Source organism: Ambystoma mexicanum, chromosome 10, assembly GCF_040938575.1.
Source record: "Ambystoma mexicanum isolate Mex_15411 chromosome 10, UKY_AmexF1_1, whole genome shotgun sequence".
Taxonomy (NCBI): domain Eukaryota; kingdom Metazoa; phylum Chordata; class Amphibia; order Caudata; family Ambystomatidae; genus Ambystoma; species Ambystoma mexicanum.
This window is the reverse complement of record NC_090932.1, coordinates 1,141,024,491-1,141,041,192: the sequence shown is the minus strand read 5'-3', so window position 1 is coordinate 1,141,041,192 and position 16,702 is coordinate 1,141,024,491. Positions and strand designations below refer to the sequence as shown.

General features: G+C 49.8%; 1 protein-coding gene across 6 annotated transcripts in view; it reads right to left on the bottom strand.

The window, feature by feature from the left end:
* Positions 1-16,702, bottom strand: part of POLM (DNA polymerase mu) — a 376,886-nt gene that overhangs the window by 11,564 nt on the left and 348,620 nt on the right. The gene's annotated exons all lie outside the window — the stretch shown is intronic.

The window sequence follows — 16,702 nt, the reverse complement described above, 5'->3', positions numbered from 1 at the left end:
TGGCACCCCCAGACCCAAAAGTCTCAAAGAAATAACAGTATGGCCAATGACAATGTGAAGAACTACATTGTGAAGGGAACACTGTTTGTTGCACACATGGGGACATTTGGGATCTGTGGGGTGGGTGAGGGAGTTTGTTGGGGTATTTTCTGGGGTTTGTGGGGTGGGTGAGGGAGTTTGTTGGGGTATTTTCTGGGGTTTGTGGGGTGGGTGAGGGAGTTTGTTGGGGGAGGTTTGGGAGGGGGGAGTGGGCACATGTTTGCAGTTCTAAATAATACACAAGTTGTGAGAAGAAAAATCCATGGCTGGACATTGTTATTTTTCATGTGCATCCATTTAATGTTTTACCGTGTTCAGTGCCCAACCCCCAACATTCCCTGTGTGCATGTTCATATTGGCCCAGTGTCTGACTGACACAAGTCTTTCATAGTCCCTGTGTTTCAGAAGTATACTTGAATTCGTGCTTGCAGTACAGCATGGCCATCCCGTGTATCGCATACTGGCAGTGGGACTACTTCACCTCTGTCTCCGTCCTCATCATCCTCACCCGGCCCATGCATGTCAATGCCAGGTGACAATGGTACATTTCTCCGGACGCACATGTCGTGCAGCATAACACAGGCCATGGTGATCTTTGCCACCTTCTCAGTCCTATATAGAAGTGCCCCACCAGACCTGCTGAGGCAGCGGAACCGCCACTTCGACAGGCCAAAGGTATGCTCAATGGCAACACGGGTACGGGTGTGCACAAGATTGTACTCCTCCTCATGGCCATTCTGCGGGTTAGGCACAGGGGTGTGTAGCCACGGCCTCAAGGGATATCCTCCATCACCAGCAAGCAGATTCAAATAGGTGTGTGTCACTCTGAACTCCTGTAATTCAGGGAGCACAGTCATGCGGCCAGCTATTTGGTGTGGCCATGCACATGTCCCTGTAAGCATGAAAAAATGTTATCTAGGTGCAATCTGTACTGTCATGAGGTGTGGTAGTCTGGTTGGCATTCAACGGATGATGCAGGGTGTAATCATGCATGCTGAGGCAGATATGCTGTGGTAGTGCAACAATATTTTGACTCCAATTCATGCTGTTCCTTATTTACTATGCATGGTCACACTGCCCACATAGCCACACTTGCCGTCCTGTTTATTCATGCATTGCTCGCCATAACCATGTGGCCTGGTTGTGCCTCTTACTTGTTCTCATTGATATGCATTATGTGTGATATGTGGCCCAGTGAAGTGTCATGTACCGTTTGACTGGTTCAGGTCAGGAGGGCTCTGCATGCATTCTCCAATCACCGACTATTCCGACCCAGGTGCAGTATTGGACCCCTTCTCATGCATCCCCACACATCAGTACCCCAAAGCACTGCCATGGGACGGTTGTGCAACTCACCAAGCAGCCAGGCACGTGGTCCGGCATGTCGCTCCATTTGATGGGGTACCGTGGATTTACCTAGTAACATGGCATCATGTGTTGATCCAGGAAATCGGGCGCAGCAATGGGTGATCTTCCTGGAGTCACATACCATTTGCTCATTGATGGAGTGGTGTTGTTTGCGATTGCGGTACACAGCCTCTATGGCATGGGGGACTATCAATTCCACATGGGTGCAGTTGATGGCACCGACACAATTGGGCATGCCTGCCAGTGCATGGGAGCCTACGTTGGTTTCGGCTATCTCCTGGGCAGTCCGTGGTAGGGATATGTGGGTGCTTGCGTGCTTCAGGAGGGCATCCAGCACTTGGTTCAGCATGCGTGAAAATAGTGTTTGTGAAATGCCATGCAGCTGGCCCACTGTGTGTTGGTCGGTGCCTGTGGCCAGGAAGTGTGGCACAGACACCACCTTTAGTAGTGGGGGGATGGCAGTGCATATTTGTATGTGGCTGGCAATGTCGTTCTGTTTCATGTGCACTATGGTGGTGATGGTGTCACGGTCCAACCGGTACAGGGTGTGGATCTGCTCAGGGGTAGGGTTGAATGGGCTGGGTCTGGTGCGAGGTATTGCTGGCTGCCTACGAGGCTCTGGTGGCTGCGCTGGTGTTGTTGCAGTTGTTGCTGTAGTTGTATCAGTATAGGCAGGTACTCCTGTGCCATGTTTGCAAATGCTAGTGGTGGCATTTTGGTGTATGAAGGGGTGTGGCGTTTAGTTGTGCTCCTTTTGTACTGGGCAACTCTGCATTGCCTACACTGGGGGGGGGGGGTTGTGGTGTGTGGGTGTGCTCAGTTCATACTGGCACAGCCTCCTTTGACTCCACCTGTGGGGATTGTGTGCACCTGTGGCAGCTGCCTTGTATCTTGCTTGCTGTTTGCGGGTGGTCTGAGATGCCTGTATGGCCGGCATCGTGCATGCCGTGATTACCGGCTTCGCGATGCCGGTGTTTGCATGTATGCGTGGGTTGGAATTACCCCCTTTTACCGGCATGCCGGTATTTGCTACCTGAAGGGGCGCGTGCACGCGCCTATGCCGCTATTAGCGGCACCGTTGTTTGGTATGCCGCTAATACCGGGTTTGCGGGTCGGAATGCTACGGAACGGTAAATGATGCCGGTATTTACATACCGGCATCGTTTTTCCCTTACCGGCATACCTCGTAATGAGGCCCATTGTCTTGATCTGTCCAAGAAAACAAAGTGCCTGCTGACATTGAGGTTATGGATATGGAGATGTCACACAGCTTCAGAAGGATTCGGAAAGAACATTTCAAGCCAAATACATTTATATAGCTTAAATCTAATAGGACAGTAAACTAAAGTGAGTTGCTCATCCACATCATTTTGGGTAATTTATTCCCAAACCAATAAGGTGGGTAGGCTTAGGCTTCTCTCTGGGGAACCATCTTCTGATGCAAATAAGAAGTTGTGTAGCTTATTGCTAAAGCACTGGAGAGACACGGTTACAGGTAATGTCATGTAAATGGGAAAAATAAAGGTTTATTCGAGGTAATTAAAAGGTTGGGCCATGATGTGACCATCTTGCCAGAGAAGGTAGAAGAACAGCAGGTGTCCAAACTCATGTGGAACACTCCCTACCCCTGCACACCTAATTGTGTTAGACAAGATAACTATTGGAAACTCCCAGGGAACCAAGCACATCCAGGTGATTATCAATACATGAATCATGACAGTAATTTTTAGTAAAATGACTAAAGAAAGTTGAGATTGATTGATAATTTCATCTCTAAAAAGAAAAAATATATATCTATTAATGGAATAGAAAAGGAAGGAAATTGAATAAGCAGTTCCTGATGAAGGGAAGACATTTCTCCCAAAACGCGCTGAGCAAAATTTTGATAAATGAAGAAAACTGTTTCCATATATATTAGGAGTATATTGGTTCAAAAGACCTAGTTGATCAATGTTACTTTGGATATTGGAGATATCAGTGAAATTTGTAAAAATTTGGAAAACTGTATATTGAAATCTTTATTATACATATTATATATATATTTTTAAGAAAAACAGAATCTTTGTTACAAATTTTCCTTCTTTAACAAAAGTCAGAAAACAAAATACATATTGGTTGGTTAACAACACATCTGGTGTTCATCTAGTTTATCACACAACCCAGTGCCAGGGATTGTTTTCTGCCCTGCACCCTACTACATTTCTTAAGTGGATAAAAGGTTGAATCTAAACCTGGGTGTGCTTCTAGACAAACCCAAATACATCATGCCAGCTAGGCGTCTGCTTGACAAGGCTATGGACCCAGATATTAAATATTTTGGAGGCATATGAAAGAGAGCAGAGGTGGTGGACCAAAGCGAGGGAAGAAAAACATGACGTGGACAACAATGGGGCATAGTTTACAAGCTTAATACATTACCCTACATAATGCATTTTGTTCCAGATACCATGTTAACTTTAGGAGGAAAGTCCATTCGAGCAAGTCACACATTCCACAACGCCACCTAGTAACCATGGCTGGAAATTCACCTCCAGTTCTGAGCCACAACAGCAAGGCATTGTCGGTATTCAAATTAGCTCAAATGCAAACCTTTTTCTCCAGGAAATTGTCTTTGTCTAAGAGGGCAGTGCTGACCTGAATAATGTTTACCTCGGTGCTCCCATGGGTTCTCGCCCAGATGTGGTTCCAACTCTCCGCATCTAGTTCTCTGCTTATATCCCGCTCCCATCTCTGCATGTAGGGTTCCTTCAGGTTGGGGTCCCCTCTGTCCAGCAGCCTGTATAAGTTTGATATTTTCCTGGTAGGCGGGAGTGCTGTCAAGGTTCGCTCCAGCTCTGTCAGCTCTCTGCATCTGTGAGGTTTTATCAAGTCGTGAGACAGCCAGTGTCTGAGCTGGGCATAGCGGAATCGTTCGTTCTACGGGACCTGAAATTTCGCTTTGCATTCCTCGAAAGTGAGCAGAGTGCTGTTTGTGAAGAAGTCCGCAATGTGTCTTAGCCCACCCGACCTCCACCTGACGAAGTCGTTCGGTGTGATCACTGAAGTGAAGTTGGGGTTCTCCCAAATTGCAGTCAGTGGGCTATGTTTCTACAGTTCCATCGCCGGGCTGCCTTCTTCCAACACTCCGCCGTGTTTCTGGTCGTAGTGAGGGGTCCAGCATTCAGCGGGTTTCTGGGCCAAGCGATGTGCAGCAGGAATTCCAGTGGGTAGGGACTCCAGTCCTCTTCTAGTTTCAGCCAGCGTGGTCGATTGGTACCCGATTGCCATGTAAATGCCGATGAAAGCTGAGCCACAAGAAAATATCTGTCAACCTCCAGGACCCCAAGGCCTCCAGTTCTCGCACTTCGGAGCATCACCATCCTGGTGATTCGTGGCTTTTTCCATCCCCAGACGAATTTCGAGATGTTAGCTTGCAATTTCTGCAGGTCTTTTTTGGAGATGGAGACTGGGAGAGCCTGGCAGTGGTACAACTGTCTGGGTATCAGGTTCATTTTTACTGCCGTGATCCTTCCAGTCCAAGATATCTCCTGTTTTTGCCAGCGGGTCAGGTCCGTCTGCAGCTTTTTAAACAGGGCTGAATAGTTCGTCTTATAGGTTTGGTCTGTCGTGCTCGAAATCCTGATACCTAGGTAGCTGAGGTGGGTTTTGGCCCATGGAATGGGGATCCCGGCCACCAAGGAGCTCACCAAGTCTTTGGGGATGTTGATTCCCAGTGCAGTTGATATTGTGAGATTGACGGTAAAGCCTGAAACTGCATTGAAGCTGTCCAGTTCCTGCCACAGGGTGCTCAGAGAAGCCTCCGGGTGGGTTAGAGTCAGCAGCACATCATCCGCGTATAATGCGGCTTTGCAAGTTTCCCCTTTGAACTCCGGGAGGCGAATGGTTCCATGGACAACGCAAAGATGAGTGGGGATAAGGGGCAGCCCTGACAGGTGCCTCTGGTTATCGCGATCCTGGGAGATTTGCTGGCATTTATTCTGAGTGCCGTGGTGGGGTGTTGGTAGTTCGCCAGCGTCCATTTCAGGAACTTCAGGCCGAAGCCAAAATGCTTCAGTGTTTCTTCCATGTATCCCCAGTCGAGCATATCAAAAGCTTTGCGAGTGTCGAGCGACAGACCAGCCATGCTCTCCCCCGGTCTGTTCGCTGACTCGACGACGTCTAGGGTGCATCTAGTGTTATCCAGAGTGTTGCAGCCTGGGATGAATCCCGTCTGGACTGGGTGGATTAGATCCGGGAGACCTCTTGCAACTCTGCGAGCTAGAAGTTTTGAGAAGATTTTCACATCAACGTTCTTCAATGTGATGGGTCTGTATGACGAGCAGAGTTCCGGGTTTTTCCCGGGCTTCAGAATCAATACTGTGAGGGATTCCTCCATTGTGGGGGTGGTGCTGCCTGTCAATAAGAAGGTGTTGTAGAGAGATGCCAGATTGGGGGCTAGGATGTGAACATATTTTTTGTAGAATTGGGCGGTCAGGCCGTCGGGGCCGTGTTTTTCAGGGAGCGGATGGTTTCCACCACCTCCTCAGTAGAGATGGGGAGCTCCAGGGCGTCCAGCTGTGGGTGTGGGGGGGGATTTGAATGGTCTGCAAGTAGCGGGTTTGCAACTCCTTGTCTGTGGGGTCATTCATGATGTCCAGCTTTTCCGCTTCCGTGCAGCAGGGCTTGCCGTTTGGTCCTGGAGGAACAGGATGTTGTTCCTGGAATGCAGTTTTTTAAGTTTATGCACTAGTAGTCGATTGGCCTTGTTGCTGTTGAGGTAATAGAATTGCCTAGTGTACACTAGAGCTCGAGCCGTATGGTAAGCCAATCGCATTTCGAGGGCTGCTTTTCAATTTTTCAGGTCCCTCCCTGCTTTCGTCGTCTGGCGGTTTTTGAAGTTTTCCTCCCGTTCCGTCCCCTATGCCTCTAATTTGGAAAGCTGGAGTTTGCGTCAGCGTTTGTGTGCCGCTGTGCGGTCAATGGCTATTCCCCAGATCACTGGCTTCATGGCGTCCCAGACCATTGCTTCAGCGGTGCCCTTTGCTGCATTTTCCTCAAAATAGTTTATAATGGAGTCCGACAGTTCTGTAGTCCTGGAAACTAGTTTCCAGGACCTCTGCGGGGGGCCCAGGAGACCTTCTGTCTGTAGTCAGGCTACTACTGGTGCGTGATCAGAGATTACCCGCAGTCCGATGTGTATGTCTTCGATGCATGGGAACAGGGCGCTGGACCTCAGTAGGTCTATTCTCGAAAATCCTCTGTGGACGTGTGAGAAGAACGTGTAGTCACAGGCTCCATTATTAGCTAATCTCCATGCATCAACCACTCCAGTTTCCCTAAGGAACTCTGCCATCCCCAGGGCATGGGCAAAGTACAATCTGGTAGGTGGCAGGGTTTTGTAGATGCTGGGATCCGGGGTGAGGTTGAAATCGCCTCCAATCAGCAGTCGGCCTTTGGCAAAAGTGTCCATTGTCGGGAGGATAGAGCGTAAGAAGCGTTTGTGGGCGTCGTTCGGGCAACATATTGCTGCAATGGTGATCGGGAGTTCGACTAAAAGTCCCTTGAGCAGTAGGTATCTCCCCAGTAGGTATCTCCCCGCTGGGTCATGCTTGACCGTGACATTCACCAGGGGTACCAAGCGGCTGAGTAGTATGGCGACGCCACTCTTCTGTCCGGCCGGAGGAGGCGAAGAACCGCTTAGGATAGCGTTGGAAGCCGATCCGCTTCTCATCGGAGGACAGTAGATGAGTTTCTTGCAGACACATGATGTCTGCCGCGAGCTGGGCTAGTCTGTGTTCAACTGATTTGCGCTTCCTTGGCGAGTTCAGCCCTTGGACATTCCAAGTGATCATGGTAAGTTCTTTAGCGTTGTCCATCTTCTGGAGAGGCTATGCTCATGGATCCCTTTAGTTACCCTTCCCAGCTTGCAGCTGCCAATGCACTGATTGTTGATCAAGTCGTTCCTTCTCGAATTTGCCTGAGGCCCCTCCTGTTCACCCTCACCCACCCCGTTAACACAAAGCCAGGTTTTCAGGGCCAGCCTGAGGCTAACGGGGCAGCCGGCTGGGCCAACGCATCCGACTTATATGGAGGCAACTGTGCCTCTTTTGTTGACCGGTGAGCTATGGGTTGCTAGAGAGCGGTGGGTCCATTGCTCAAGCTCACTTTTTGGATATGAGACCTGTATTGCGGGGCTCGGGCGGAGGAACCCCGCGGCAAGTTGGCTGAGCACATGGATTTAGGTTTGCTCTTTCAGTCCTTGCCGTACCGCTTGCCCTTAGATGAGGGGCCTCTGATCCTGCAGCGTCTCTCCACTCAGGTCCATGAGTGGTTAGCATCCTGTGATGCGGCTTGTCTGGAGGTCGAGTCTTTGTTGAGGTCCCCTCTCCTGCCTCCGTGTTCAGCAGTCTCTCAGCTTCTTTCAAGTCACGTATGTGGCGGAGGGTGCCTTCTCAGGTAAAGGAAAGAGATGTAGGGTATCCCCAGCGTTAAGGGATCTTCTTTTCTCTGAGCCACTCCTTGACCAGTCTCAAGGCCTTCTTTTTTTGCTAGCGTGATGGCCACCAGGTCCTAATATAGGGAGATGGAAGTGTCTCTGAAGAGTATGCGGGGTGGACCTCCTAGCTTCTTGCATGATTTCTTCTTTCACTTTGTAGTAGTGTAACCTCAGTAGGACATCGGGCGTGGTCGACGTGTTCGACCTCATTCTAGTCCAGTGAACTCTGCCAAGGAACTGGGGGGAGTCATCCAGTAGCGTCAGAATGAACCGGAAGAGGTTGTCGACATACCGTTCCAGGTCTGCATCTGCCACAGTGGTGGGGATCCCCCTCTGGCGGATATTATTGGGCCGGAGCCAATTTTGGCGTCTTCCTGCTTAAGCTCAAGGGCTACACATCTGGCTTCTAGTGCTGAAAGTCTGTCCAAGCCCTTATCGATCTCGTAACTATGTTCGCAGAGGGTCAATTCCACTGTCGTTCTCACCTCCATTTGCTCGACCCGCTTGTCCAGCACTCTGATCTTACTCATGACCTCCTCCGTACCTCTCTGATACTTCCTTGTGATGGCCGATAGAAGTTCCTGGAGGTCAGACTTCGTGACCGCCAGCGTCGAGGATCCAAGGTCTGTTTCGGTGCGGGGTTCTCTGCCTGCAGCTTCCATGGCTTCACTGCGGTCCCTCCTTTTGGGTCTTTCTGTGGCTGGAGTTGACAGCAGCGCAGAAATGTCAGTTTGTTTGGTTGTCTTTAGGTGTTTCACCATGTTGGGCGGGGTGCTCACGGCCTGGCCGGATAAATCAGAGGACCTCCTTGCCGCTGTGGCCCAGGGCTGGCTGTACGAGGCCGGCCCAGAGGTGGTCGAATTTCCAGTTTGCTGTTGGACACCTGGGAAGCGGTTGCCAAACCTTCACCCCTGTGCCCCATCGCCTTGGTGTTGGGTGTTCTCCCGCCTAAGCCCCTGCGTGGAGGGTTCTGCTGGAGAGGGGGATTGTATGTCCTGTCTGGTTGATGGTTTCCGGCAGTGTGTGGTCGGCCCCCTCATGGCACAGGGGTCAGGTGCGTGGGCCTTTTGCAGGTCAGGCCACCAGGTCCATCGAGGCGCCACTGGAGCTCTTATCAGGCGGGGTCCCAGCTATAGAGAGGGGGTTGGGGCGGGAGCGGCAGGTTGCTGGGGTCACTCCCAGGATGCTGTTGTCCAACACTATAGTGTTCGCCAGCCCCTGCCCCAGCTAGCGTGGTTGTTGCGGTGCAGGGCTGGGGGGGGGGGGGGAGCAGGGAGCTGGGGTCCTGGGCGGGTTTAGTCCCCCAGCTGCAAGGAGTTCTTGTGGGGCAGAGGTCCCCTGTGGTGGGGCCCTTCGGGCTGCCGAGGGCGTTAAGTAGGGGTGTCACGGTATTAGTTTTATGATGATATGATAACTTCTTGCCAAATGACGGTATATCATGGTTATTGCGGTATAGAAGGTGGAGTGAACCAATCTCAACAAATATTTTTTAAGAGGTCGTAAATTGTCAGATTTATCCTCACAAACAAAACCAGGCACCCAGGGCCAGAATTGGGCTTTTCAACATACTTTCCACTGAAATGCCACCCCTTGATTCCACCAAACACACATGTGGAGAGGAGGGGGAGCCCTGCTGTGACTGGCAACGCAAACTGAATCGCTTTTCTTAAGTGGTCATTTAGGCTTTTTGCTCCCCCACTGGCTACTGGTGGAGATGAACATGGTGCCATCTTTATAACCTATATGCCACAGACCAATGGAGGCTGATGGTAGTATACACTTGTGTGTGTATACACACACACACACACACACAAAAAAATCACGGACATGTTACCCTTTGGTATGACAGCAGGGAATACCCAGAGATGAGTGAATTTCGCAGTGTGACTTACTATATGTAAATTCAATGATAGAACCAGGGAAATCCCCCATTGTCACATGTTTAGCAAACATTATCCATTATAATTATATAAACTCCAAAGCGGCCCACCCAACGTAAACCCTTTTCCTTCTTGGCACTGTATTTATTCTTCCTATTGCACAAGCACGTGTGGTTTATGGAATGGCATTAAAAACGGCTCCAACTGAAACTACTTGGCAGATGGCACATCCAACAGTGCAAGACCAAGACTGTGCAGAACTTGCTTACTACAGCCTTTCCAAATCAGATTGAAAAGCACACTTAGTGGTATAAACGGTTTAAACAATGTGACCGTTATTATTGTTCAATTATGTGGTTCACAGCATCTTTAACGGTATACCATTATACCGTTACATCCCTAGCGTTAAGGCGTGCAGAGAGAAGTTGCTGGCCCGCACGGCAAGTGCTGCCTCACCTCCAACCCTGGGTGTGGAGAGAGAACATCAGGCGTGTGCCTGAGTCTGCTGTAGGGCTGGGCTGTAGTAAAAAGCTGTGGATGGGTTCCAGCTGGCACCCCGGCCAGTGATGGGCGTGCAGGGAGGTTGAGATGCACGCAAAGACCGAGGGCTCATGGTGTGGATCTTGGGAGCGGAGGCTACTTCAGACCCAGTGGAGCTAGTGGCAGAGTGCCCACAGCTGCTGATTTGGCACACTCCGATCAGGGGTAATTTAGGTCCATAGTGGAGTCCTGGGCCACCGAAAAATAGCGGGACTCCGCTGCTGCACCCCTCCCGCCCCCGGTCCGCCCGGGTGCCACAATGCACCAGTAGTCCAGGGTCAGGCACTCCGGGAGAGGGTGAGAGTCGGCGGTGAGTCCCTGGGCCACACTTATATCTGGCGGGATCTCAGCCAGGCCGCTCCAAGCAGCGTTGGTGAGCCGAAGTGCGGGTGCTCCCTCGGGCCGACCGGGGCTTAGCTTGCTGAAGCCAAAGGTCTCGAGGGCTCAGGCAGGCCAGGGTGAGGGGGGGGGGGAGCACCATGCGCAGGACGCCAAGTGGAGCAGCCTCGGGAGTCCGGACGCTGTCAGCTCAAGAGGGTGAGAATGGCACTCAAAGGCAAGGTGGAGAGTGTCTGTTGGTGCTGATGCGAGCTCCCAGGTTTGAGATAACCGTTTGCGTGGATCTTCCAGTGGGCTCAGTGCGAGGCCTCAGGCACCATCTTGCTTCGTGTCACTGCGCCCCCGTGCAGCGAGTTCGCCAGTCAAAGAATCTTCCGGCTCCGGGACCGCAGGAAGGCAGAAGTCGGGCAGAGTGTGCCCCAGGGCATGGCAGATCGCTCACACTACTTTTATGTGCCGCAGGTTCGGTTTCACCGGTGTATTCTTGCCGGATGCGTGGCAGCAGTTAGGAGCTCCACGGAGACGATCCGACAGTCATGGCTCCAAGCCACGCCCCGCTAGAGTATTTTTTGTACTCTCTTGTTTGACGGGAAAGCCAGCTCCTCTTTGTGCTTAGAATTGCTCCCACAAACAGTTTTATTTGGCTGTTGACCAGACTTGATTTCTTTTCGTTGATGGAGAAGCCCAAATTAAAAGGAAGATCTATCGTTTGTGTATTATTTTTGCAAATTTTAGGAGATTCTCCGGTCATTAGCCAGTCGTCAAGATAAGGGTATACAGGGACCCTGTGCAGGTATGCTGCACTGCAAGCACTTTTGTGAATACTCTTGGTGCTGAGGCGATCCAGTTATCTGTAACCGCAGATATTTTCTATGCGTATGGAGCATTGAAATATGAATGTATGCATCTTTCATATCCAAGGTTACCAGGTAAACCCCCCGTTTGAGGGGAATCACCTCTTGAAGCGTGGTCATGCAAAACCTTTGCGGCTTGATTTGTTCAGAGGGCACAGATCTAATACTGGGCGCATGGAAATGTCTTTCTTTGGCACAAGAAAGAATGTTGAATAAATACCCTTGTTTACCTGATTTTCTCTATGGCGCCCTTTTCCAGCAGTGTCTTTACTTCTTCTAACAGTATGCACCGCTTTTCTGGCATCATCTTTGTGTCTTGGTGGGCGGTTGGGTGGCTTTTGTAACAGTTCAAATCAATATCCGCCTGCCACGGTGGACAACACCCACTTGTTTGACATTATCCCCTCCCATGCGTGGGTGAAGTGTGAAATTCGACCTCCTACTTAAGTGGCATGTGAGGGGACCTGCAGGGGTGCATCATGGTTTGGGAGGGGTGCAGCCTCTCCCAGGTGAGGTTCTGCCTGTTCCTCTAGATCTTTTATATCCTCTTTGAAAGCCAGAAGAGGAAGATTGTCCTTGTGTTGGGCCCCAAGTTGAAGACTGTCCGCCCGGAGTGTATCCGGAAGAGCATTGTGAACCCTGACCCCGAAACCCTCTGGAGTTTGAGGAGCCCGGTTGCACGTAGGGCTTGTTAGTTAACTGGCCAAGGAATTTAAGAGCGTCATACTCCTCCTTCGCGCTCTTGAGGGCATCTTCGACAACCTTTACCGAAAAGTACATTAGGTTCCACTAGCACGTTAAGGAGGGTGGCCTGAGTTTCTACCTTAAAACCATACTGAGCCAGGCGTGGAGCTTGACGAGCGTGCCTTCTGCAACGATGCGGCCTGCATTGTCTGCTGCATCAAGATTATTTTTGTGGATGCAGTTTGATACCTGTTATGCAATGATGCTTAACAATTGCGATTTTAGGGTTTCTAGAATTGCTTCAACCTGGTGTTCCAAGTCATCCCAATTGCAGCTGCCATAACTAGACAAGGGGTGTAGTGTTGTTTGTGATTCTAGCTTGATATGCCGCTGAGAAGTCAACCTTTGTTCCGAAAGTGTAAATGTTCTTACTTTCTTTGTCTGGCGGGGCTTCAGCTGATGCCAGAGGAGTGCCAGCCCTCTTTCTGGTAGTGGTGACGACTAGTGAATCAGGTTTTAGCTGATCTCTAACATACAGGAGGTCTGGGGGCGTTGGCCTGAATACGTTTTTTGATTCTGGGGTTAACCGACCTTGTAAGGTTAGGTACAAGTAGAGAGTGATGTATACGTCTATGTACAGACTGTAACAGTAGGATAAACTGAGGGGTGGACTTCTTGTCTCACAGAATGTCCTCCACAATGTCCTTGTCTACGTGTGCCTCTTGGGTGTCAATACTAAAGTGTTGGGCAGCCTTCAGCAGCAGTTCATTGTATTGTAGTTCATGGTCTAGACAAGAAACTGCTACAGGCTAGTCTTGGTGGTCAGGTGACTGGATAACATAGATGTTATCATCATCGTAATATCGGTTCTGACTGTATAGGTCCCTTTGAGAGCCTGAGAGGTCCACACCATACATGTCCTGAGAAGGGTCTTGGTAGATGGAGGCTGTGGGGCCTATGGCGGAAGTGCTTGGCTTTTTGCAGCCCTTGGCTGTGAGGCTCTTCTGGATGCTTGTCTATGAAGTCAACATCCTCTTTAAAATTCTGTTAAATTGTTCCGGAGTATAGTCACAAGAGGGTGGGAAGCCTGGAAGGGTAGGGGTGGCTTGGGAGGGTGCCTGTTCTTTGTGATGCATAGCCCCTGAGAGTTTGTCTACGTTGGGGGGGGGGTGGGAAGAATCCATAACCTGAGTGCTTTTAGAGGACAAAGGAGTCGAGGATTTCAATTTTTTCTGTGACTTTGTCTTTAACAGGGTAGACGGGGCGTGTTTTTTAATTAGTTCTTGCATTTTCAGCATTTGTTTAGGGGGCGCTGATGCGCCTTTCACCGCCTGTTTTTTAGGCACGCGAGAGGGGGGCCTTTTTGTGAGCGGAGTCCGAACTGACTTTGGGGGCCGGTATCGGAGGCCTGTCGTGCGGTAAAAGCATAAGCGATGGGCCAGAGGACAGGCAAGATCTAGAGGCTTTTTCCACAGACACTGCGTGGCCCTGAACACTCGACAATTTAGTGGAATGTCAGCCGCAGGCTATGTGCTTAATGTTTTTGGACGTGTGTGTGCTCTGGCCGCCAACTGTCATCTCAGTCACACAGCCGCCGGCCTGCTTATTGGAGTCGGGGGCCCACACATGGGGTTAAGACGAGCCCCACTCGCCTTCTGCGTCACTAAGGACACCGATACTGCCTTTGCTGGAGTCCTCCATCACGTCGATGGAGGCTTCGGCCTGCACTGCGTGGACGGCCCAGCGCTCAGTGCGACGATCTTTGACTGTTTTCGGGCGGATAAGTTTGCAGGACTTGCAAATCTTTTCTGGGTGATCCCTAGGGAGACCGTAATTGTACACTTGGCGTGTGTCCTTCCACAGGAATTTTCTATGGCAGATAGGGCAAAATTTCAAAGGCGTTTTGTCCATTATAAATGGAAAGGGAAGTTAGGTGAGGAAAAGGGAAAAGGGGTGGCAGAAAATGCATTCTGTAAAAGAAGTCAGTATGAAAGACCTCTCCCGTCTCTACCTACTGTAAGGGCCGAAGCCCGAAGAGGCCCGTGAAGGCTGTGTCTGGTCGTCGATTCGGTCAAGTCGTCAACGAATGAGTTGTCCGGCGAAGGCCGTCGAGCAGTTGGATGCCGCTGTGGCGAAAGCGGACAATAAAGAAAGGGAGACGTCTACGAATAAACTTTTAACTAGTCAAAGGCATTAGCCTGGAAAGGAACTCCACAACTTGCGACCGACCACGATGGCGGGAAGAAATGATCTGAGGGACCTTGACGCGTGAAGGACCATGGCCCTCATCAGATGGTTGGAGGTAACCATGCCTCTTTTAGTGGCATGGTTGCCTCCTTACCGCAATCCGGGCCCAAGTCCCTCGAATGAGGATTTACCGGGCCTACGCAACCTTGGCGGACCCGGTAATTTCCCGTCCGAGGAACCCGGACCCGGTCCATCCCCATTCGAGCCCCCATAGGGCTCAATGAGAATGGGGATGGAGTTAACAACGGGCCTGTTAATGAAGGGCCCGTTGTTAGCTCCCTGGTGTCCACGCGGGACCCGGTATGGACGCCTGGTTTTTCTAGGCGCCCCTTGCGGGTCCCGCAAGGAGACCTCGTGGTAGAGCGGAATGTGTTTAACGGCACAGGCACCTTTGCCGGTGCCGGTAAACCCATTTCGCCAACCTTTAGATGAGGGCCCATGGGTACAGTACACGTCACACTAGGTATAGTATTAACACACCCTGTCGATGTTAGTTTTCGAGTTTCGAAAAACAAATCTTGTAATACTCCACAGCTACCACTAGATGTCAGACTATGCAGAGCATGTGATCTAAACAGACCCACAAGCCTCAAAAATATATTTACACACAATTACTATCTATTATTGATAGTGACGATTTCAACTATAGTCATTTGTTAAATATCTAGTTTTTGCACAAAGAGCTGTCCAAAGGCCGTAAAGCAAACTCATCAGTGCAATTGGTGTACCAGATATGCATACAGACCAGAATATGTCTGAGCCAATATATTCCAAGTTGTGTACAAATTTACTATAGGTCTTTGTATATAGATTGCACACGGTGGGGCATTGTGTTAGAAGATAGTCTGGAATCCACTCAACATTTCCTAACTCGTAGAACCTGCACAACCCTTTAGATTGTAGTATTCCACATCTGGGGCCCAATATCATCAATAAGGGCAGTACATTTCATCAGAGTTGTAAAATAAGCCTGTGCAGCTTCTCCTGAGATTTGACAGTGAGGTATTGTTGTGGTTTTAAATATTCAAAAACCCTGTTCCGCACACACGGGAGTACGTTTTTACACAGAATAGATAATTACTGGATACGAGCAAGGTATATAACCCCCATAGATGAGCTAAGAGCAAGAGGACAGCACCAGTGGAAAAGAGGAGGGTGTTCAAATTACCCAAGGGGAGTGCAAGGATAAAACAAGGGAGAGGGACCAAATGGGGGAGAGGAAGAGGTCCGGGGCGGGTAGCTATGGACCCCAACTGGGACCTGAAAACAAAAATACCCATATACACAGAGAGAGCAATGGAGCAGTGTGGGAATAGATGAAGAATGTACAAACTTGTACTAGCTGAAATGTAAGAGGAGAAGGAAGTGGACTCAGAATTGAGGAATCAGCTGGTACAGGAAGCCTTGGTGGAGGTACCGGAGGGGGTGGACAGTGATGGGGTATTTTAGAATAAGATGACAATCTGCCACCTCTTGCAAATCCCACAGAAATGGGCACTCTTAAAAAGGCAGTCAACAACAAGTTTGATCAGTGGCAAAGACAGACAGCACAGACAATGGCGGGGGCTAGCAGTGTAGTTGAGAACTTCTTGTTAGACACAGGATAAATTAGTGTAGATTTACATGACCATGTGCCACGATGAGGGCAATATATTTGCAGAGATAACAATCCCAGTGTTTACCTTGAAAGAAGAGATACTTCCCGTCTCTGTAGGTGCTCAGTGTGAGGGGTGGGAATGTGTGACCAGTGGGGGTTCAGAGAACATATTAGGTGTTACGCTTGTGACTTAGCAGGGTTTTATTGATTTACACCATACATTGCGTACTATGGCAACTGTCTGGGGACTCCTGAAAACAAACTTACCAGGCAGTTTCCTCTTTATACTGGATACACAAGCTGGATATAGTGGATGAGCTCCAACCCCTGGCACTCACACAGTCACCCAATTGATCAATATGTTGATATTTTGGCAAAAGACAAACTGGATGTGGGGCAAGCAGATGCATTGATTCATATTATAATTACACAAGATGCCAAACCGGTGAAAATTAAGTTCCAAGAAGCAGTGTATCCTCCAATGGCAAAGTAATTGCTTGACTAATGAAGCTGAGACTAATTGAACCATCTAAAATTACCAAACTGATTCTTCAAACCCACATGACATGTCCCGAAGAAGTCAATTAAAATTGTGATAATCTACACATAATTTGTAATCTGGCTTCCCATCAGTAATCATGTTTAGCGCCAATGGCTCTGGTCCTAGCTGCCTTTCCTG